The sequence below is a fragment of the Mus caroli genome, chromosome 5 (assembly GCF_900094665.2).
Source record: "Mus caroli chromosome 5, CAROLI_EIJ_v1.1, whole genome shotgun sequence".
Lineage (NCBI taxonomy): Eukaryota > Metazoa > Chordata > Mammalia > Rodentia > Muridae > Mus > Mus caroli.
The window spans coordinates 86,441,436-86,448,696 of record NC_034574.1 but is presented as its reverse complement, the minus strand read 5'-3'; the positions used below and the strand labels follow the sequence as shown (position 1 = coordinate 86,448,696).

Below are 7,261 nucleotides of genomic sequence, written 5' to 3'. Positions count from 1 at the left end.
TGTGCAATTTCCTCACATACAGGTTTTGAGGAAGCCCCTGATCATCTACCATGCAATAGTCAGCTACTGGACATGCCAGAGAAAAATAACATGATAGTAGTAAATAGATTAAAATCTATTGCACAAAATAAAAAAAAATCTTTGATTTCCATTTAAATACATCTCTGAAAAGCTAAAAGGAGGTTTTGTTTGTATTTCAAAAGTGCTAATTCTTACATGTCTCTTCCACACATGATATACAATTAAAAACAAAAACAAAAACTAAAACAAAAGCAACCAAAAACCTAAATGACCTGCTTTAGGCACACTGCTGATGTGTGTCTAAGGAAAAGAAATCACTTGTCAATCAACCCTGCTTCCTTAATTTTACTGAAGAAGAACTTCTCCAGGATGCTGGCACATTTGTAGTGCTCGCTCTCGGGAGGGTTGTACTCCTTGCAGTTGGTGAACACCCGTTGCAAGTCTGCCATGAATAACTTCTTAGACACATAGTACCTGTTCCTGAGGCGTTCACTCATGGTTTTCAGATCCATGGGAAACCTTATAACTTCATAATATCCCGGAGCTTCTGTTTTCTTCACTGGTTCCAGAAAAGGCCAAGCACTTTGATGGCTCTTCACCTGCTGCAGGATGTTCTTGAGGGTGCTGTAAAGCTGTTCAGGGTCTTTGGGCTCTTTACTTTTCTCTTTTCCACTTGGTTTCCAGCCTGTCTCTCTGATTCCAGGAATGCTTTCTATAGGAATCTGCCGAACTCCATCTTTGAAACACGAAAGTCCAGGGTAGAATTTTCCAATCTGAGCTTGTTTTCTTTCTGTCAGCTTTTTAATGATCTCCTTTTGCTTTTTAATGATGACAGAGAACTCTGTGTATGGTATCTGAGGGTTCAGTTCACATCCCATCAAANTGGCTCCTTCATAATCCTTGATGTAGCCAACATATTTGGGTTTAGGTATTTTGATTTCTTTGGAGAAACCCTGCTTCTTGAAATAGCCGATGGCATGCTCATCTGCATATGTGAGGAAGTTCAGGATCTGATGCTTTATGTGGTATTCTTTGAGGTGGTTCATCAGGTGGGTTCCATAGCCCTTGACCTGTTCCTCTGGGGTTACTGCACAGAAAACAATCTCTGTGAATCCCTGGGATGGAAACATCCGGAAACAGATACCACCAATGACAAGGCCATCTTTAATTAAAGCAAGGGTTTTGTGTTTCGGGTCAAAGACAAGCCGTGTGATGTACTCTTTGGGCATTCTGGGCAGTTGGTGGGAAAACACATTCTGGAGGCCCAAGAGCCACATCAGGATCTTCTTGTTTGGTTTCTGGTTCAGGGAGTTGCCCACCACGTGGAATTCAATGACACCCATGCATTCTTCCAGCCGTGCAGCCTCATCTCTGGCAGAATGGGCTGACAGAAAATTGGTCTCTGGTCCAGGCATCCCTGCAGGGTCTGTGATGGTAGACATGACCTCATTGATTAATTCCACAGGAATATCCCCCAACACTCGAGATCTCTTGGTCTCCTCCGGAGCATGAGAGTTGTTCATTTTCCTCTTTTTTCCTGGGTTTGCTTCAAGTCCAGAAGAGCTTCTGCATCCAGGACTTGTTCTTCCTCCATTGATCTGCTCATGGGAAGTGGAATTTGAACTGAACAATGCTGTCCCAGTAACAGGAGGACTGACCACTGTTTGGATTCCTAGTGGGCTGGTTCTGGAAGAGGCTGAGAGAAAATCCTGATCCCAGATAGGGGAATTTTGACTATTCACTTCTTCTTCCAACATGTACAGAAACGTTGGGAAATGTGTGAGAATTAGGGTGCGTTCCTCCAGAGGCAGTTTGTCTTTTTCCTGTCTGGCTTGTTCTAAGAGTTGTCGTCTCATGATGGTGAAGACCGAGCGAAGCAATGTTCTCCCAAACACCTTTGTGGTTTCGTACCGGGGTAAGCTGTCACAGAACTGCGGTACACTGCAGTAGCACAACCACCTTGTGTAGTTTTCCTTGTATCCAGAGATGTCATCATTGGGAGCCCTTAGTCTTCGCTGAGATGGAGCCTCCAGATGCCAGTAGTTGATGCGGTTCAGAAACATCTTGGCCAACTTGATCGTTGTCTGCCTCTCTTTCGATGGCAAGTGACTAAACTTGTACTGCACAAAGTTGTTCACACCCTGTTCAATACTGGGCTTTTCAAATGGTGGCTTCTCCTCCAAGGAGCCTTCAACCACAGGTTTTCCACTTTGTAAAATTGACCTTCTCAAAAGCTTGAATAGGTAGAAATAAACTTGTTTGGTATCTGCATCTTCTTCTTTGTGGACGCAGGTTAAGAGGTACTCCACATCCACCACAATTCCCAGGAGTCTGTTCATTTCTTCCTCTGACACATTCTCCAAGTGAGAAACATGAGCAGCAAGGGCATGGCTACAGCTTCGACAGGGTTCTGTCAAACTGACGATTATCTGCTGGAGGTCNCCTCTTGGTGGAATAGGAGAGGGGTTAGGGTTCTTCCAGCCATTGCATTTACAGGACTCCTCTGCCTTGCAGGCAGAGTACACACTGAGTTTCTCCAGCTTCTTTGCCCATGAAGCAGAGCACAGCTGCACCTTCTTCTCAGTGATCCAGACCAAGCCGCCTCTTCCCGGTCCCTCAGACCTGCCTGCGGGCACAGTCCCGCAGGAAGCAGAGCTGCCTGCAGCGGTGGCCAGGGTACAGGGGGAACCGTGCGGGGGCGCGGGAGGCAGTGCTGGGGGCCCGGCCCCGCCAGCCTTGGCCATGTCACCCCGACTGTCACCCGCAGCGGGCAGGGTCCCCTGAACACTCATCTTCTAAAGGTCTCCAATCAGAAGGATCCTGGGGAAGGGTTAGAAATGAATATACTTCAGAAGGATCCTGGGGAAGGAGTCAGAAATGAATATTCGTTTAAGACAAAGTTTATAAAACTTCCTCACCATCACAGCAACCACTAAGTTTGTGAGTTACTGCTCATGCAATGCTAGAGACATCAAGTTACCTATTCATCCTATACTGGTGATGGAAAGATAGTCCCCCACACTGGCATCATGGCAGTCTCTCTATCACCCAAATGGGTATCTAATTTTTGGATCAAAAATGTTGTTTGTAGCGGGGCGTGGCGGCGCACGCCTTTAATCCCAGCACTTGGGAGGCAGAGACAGGCGGATTTCTAATTTGGCAGCCAGCCTGGTCTACAAAGTGAGTTCCAGGACAGCCAGGGCTACACAGAGAAACCCTGTCTTGAAAAAAAAAAATTGTTTGTGATCCACTCTTTAAAAAAAAAAAAAAAAAAAAGCATGAAAGAGATATTGAATTGACAAGCATCACAGGACTTAATGTGGATGACCCAAACCAAAATGTGCAGCACAAAGGATATAGAAACTTAAGAGACCAGCCCCAGTTGATAGGCATGTCCCCAGGTGAGGGAAGGGCCCGGTTATCCATCTCAACATTTTTAACCTAGAATTGTTCCCATCTAAAGAAAAACGTGGACAAAATATGAATCAGAGATTGAAGGAAAGACCATCCAGAGACTGCCTACCCTGGGATCCATCCCATCAGCAGACACCAATCCCCGACACTATAGCTGATGCCAAGATGTGCTTACAGACAGGAGCTTGGTATGGCTGTTCTCAGAGAGGCTGTGCCAGCATATAAGACAATTGCAGGCACTTATAGGCAACTATAAGACTGAGCCAGGGGAACCCAATGGAAGGCTTAGGGAAGAACGGAAGAGGTGAAAGAGATTGAAACCCCATAGGAAGAACAACAGTATCCACTAACTTGACCGCTCAGAGCTCTGATGGATGAAATCACCACCCAAAGTTTGTACATGGGTGCATCCATGGCTCTGGATAAATATGTAGCTGATGTTTGAATTATCTCCTATCCATGGGAAGGGAGATGCTTGGTCCTCTGGAGGCTTGTTGGGGACTGGGTGTGTGTGTAAGGGAGTCTTAGAGTCAAAGTGGATAGACGATGGTCAGGGAAGACTGGGTAAAAGAACAATTCAAATGTAATTAAAAAATCAACAAAAAAGGAAAAAGAAAAAAGAAAACCAAAACAACCAACAAAACAAAAATGCAACAAACAAAAATCATGGAAGCAGTAAACACACACACACACACAAAAACCCCTGTGTCTTGGATCAATATTGACCCACTAAGCATGATGATGACAATGGGTTCCTATAATTATCAGGGTTTCCTGGGTCCCTAATGAAGACCATATCAAAAAAATCAAAGCTATGTGAAAGCGATATACGGGAAAGCCTAAGGTAAGACATTGAGTATGTTCTCCAAGTTAACTCCAGCTATTGTGAGTTAAAGGTGTTCAAAGATACATGGTCTCCAGGTGAGCCAGTGACTCACAAAAACAAACACAAACATTTGAGTGAATGGAAATGTGAGGGAATGCACTAGTAATCTATGCACTGAGGAGGCTTATGAGTAAGGAGGTTCTTGCTTTTCAGCCTACCCAATGCCACATGGTCATTTCTAGGAGAGCTTAAACAAAATAGAAAGACCTTCTTTTAAAAAAATCAACCATAATAATGAAATCAACTGGTTAACATATATGTTTGTCATGAAGCTAAAACTTCATTTGGAATTAAATACCAGATGTTCAATGTGTTCCTGTAAGTAGATAAAAATTAACATTTTTTGGTCATATGTGGGAGACTAAAGGTTTCTACATCCAACTGCATGACCCACGGGAATATCCTTACCTACTACTTCTGAACACTGTAGATAGGTCTCTCAGTGCTGACCAAACAAGTCATTTATCCAGGCTGCAGATCTCTGAGTGTGTTCTCTGGCTCCACTGAAGCCTTTCTATGCCTCTCTGCTCACCCCTCCCTTTTGTATCCACACCTACCAATCCCAAACTGGAATTGAATTAGATGGTTAAACTCCACCCTTTTAATTCTATTGGTAACCTGCAGCCTTTTCAGAAATTGAATCAGAGCTCTCAACCTCATTTGAGAGCTCATGTGGGGAGGTTATGGAACAAGGGGAACATATCTCTATTGGTGGAGAGAGTGCAAACGTGCACAACCACTTGTATGATCAATCTGACAGTTTCTCAAAAATTTTGATTCAATCTACCTTCTAGAGCCAGCTTTACCACTCCCAGACAGAAAGCCAAAGAGGACCCACAACACCACAAAGACACTTGCTTGACTATGTTCATAGTAGCTGTCCTTCCACTGAAGATACCAGGCCTTCTAAAACACAGCAGACCTGATTCACATATGAATTCAGAGAGCTTGAAGCAGCGGGCACAGGGCATGCACAGATTTGTACCACATGACAGTACTGAGAGAAGCTCCCCTTCCTAACCCAGAAGCTGTCTCTAATCCATAAAGTGTTGCAAAGGAAACACTAACCTTGTTAAATGGAAACTTCTTTTCCTTTTTTCTTTTCTTGATTTTTTAAGAGACAGATTTTCTCTGTGTAGGCCTGGCTGTCTTGGAACTCACTCTGTAGACCAGACTTGCCTGGAACTCAGAAATCTGCCTGCCTCTGCCTCCAAAGTGCTGGGATTAAAGGTGTGTGCTACCTCTGCCTGGAGTTAACTGCCTGGAGTTAAATGGAAATTTCCTGTGGATGCAAATCTCTCTCTTAACGGGAGACTAATTGACCAGTTGTAGGTAGGAAAACAAAACAAACTCAAAGGCATTTTAGCAAATCTGAGTGTTAGAAAGTTGTGTCATGTACTTTTGTTTATTTATATTGTTTTGCTTTTAGATTATAAATTCTTTGCTTGCCTATTACAGCTACCATTTTCCTGTTTTTCTGGGATTTCTGTGTCTTTGAATGTATTCTGTATTTCTTTGGGATTTGTTTTTGCTGTTGTTGTTGATGGTTCTACTTTATTTTTTTTTTTGAGGGAGTGGGATTGGCTCTCTTTTTTCTGTTGGTTTATTTATTTTGTCCTGTTCCAAAGTGTGCTTTTCTTTTCTTTTCATTTTCTGTTGTTTTTTTGTTTATTTGTTCATTTCTGTGTTTGTTTTTCAAGCAGGGTCTGATTGTAAATTAAACTGTTCTGTAACTCACTTGCTAGGCCAGGCTGGAGGTGGTCCTGCCTCTTCCTCCCCTGTCCTGACAGTACACTTGTGTACTGCCACACATGTTTCTGGATTCTTTCAGTGCCTGTTTCTTTTCTCAGGAGAGATACAAAGGGTGTGGATTGAGATGGAAAATAATGTGGGAATGATCTCAGAGGAGTTGGGGGAGTTGAAGCCATAACCACAACACATTGTATGAAAAACAAAATATTTTCAGTAAGGAAAAAGCAAAGAAAAGGGGAGGGAGATATGAGTGAATAGTTAGAGCACTGGCTTCTCTAACACATACCTCAGGATCATATACAAGCTTCTATGTGTCAGCTCCTGTGTCTTTATCCCCCATGCTCCTAACTCCTGAACCATCTCTTTATCCCATATGTGGTTAACATGAAGGAGTGTAAGCTTAGCACATTGTCAACAGATTATGCCACCGAGATAGGTACTAGACAGGCTGAAAGCTCATACTACACAAAGAGGCANAGATAGTATCTTCTTTAATTGGCGTGTAGACAGGGTTATAGATGGAAACTATTTCACCTAGGCAGCCATAACGAATAGTATGGGGTTCACTACAGGATAGGATCTCAATATCCAGATTTGATAAGTGAGATAGTACAATTTTAAAATCTTGAAAGTTGGGAGCTATAGCACTCTTGGTCATGATAAAGCCCCCAACATGGAGAAGACCAGTGGCTCCTTGAATGAGGCACAGTATTGAGGAGAGTGCCTCAAGAGAAGTTGTTCCAAGTCTTGTAGCTGGCAAGCCTTTACAAGGTGCACACTGGACTGGAAGGAAGCTGATCTATGTTTTCTACTTTCATAGGAACCTGTGTCATTGATGCTGTCCCCTGGAAGAAGTGATTCTGGAATGACCTCTGAGGTTACTCTCTAGACACATCTGGTAGAGAGTTTCAAGATATGCAAAGGTTGAGGACCAAGCCTAGATGTGGCCATTGTCCTGTCACAGCCAAATTTCTGGAGAAAATAAATGGGAGAAGCCAAGCTTATTAGTTCCCTTGGATTTCTAGACTTTAATCTCTGACTTATGCCTGTTAAATTCAATTGTCAGTCAAGGAAGAAAATGATTGCTCATAGCTTTGGGCAGCAAACAGGTGTTGCTCTGAAGCTCACATTGTTCCTTCCCAGGTCCTACTGGTGTGGTTCAGAGGTGAAAACAGAAAGGAATTGTGT

The 7,261-nt window shown here is 43.3% G+C and overlaps 1 pseudogene; it reads right to left on the bottom strand.

Annotated features, from left to right (window-relative positions):
- Nucleotides 1-335: 335 nt before the first annotated feature.
- LOC110295290 lies at nt 336-2,765 on the bottom strand (annotated as a pseudogene).
- Between the last annotated feature and the right edge of the window lie 4,496 nt (nt 2,766-7,261).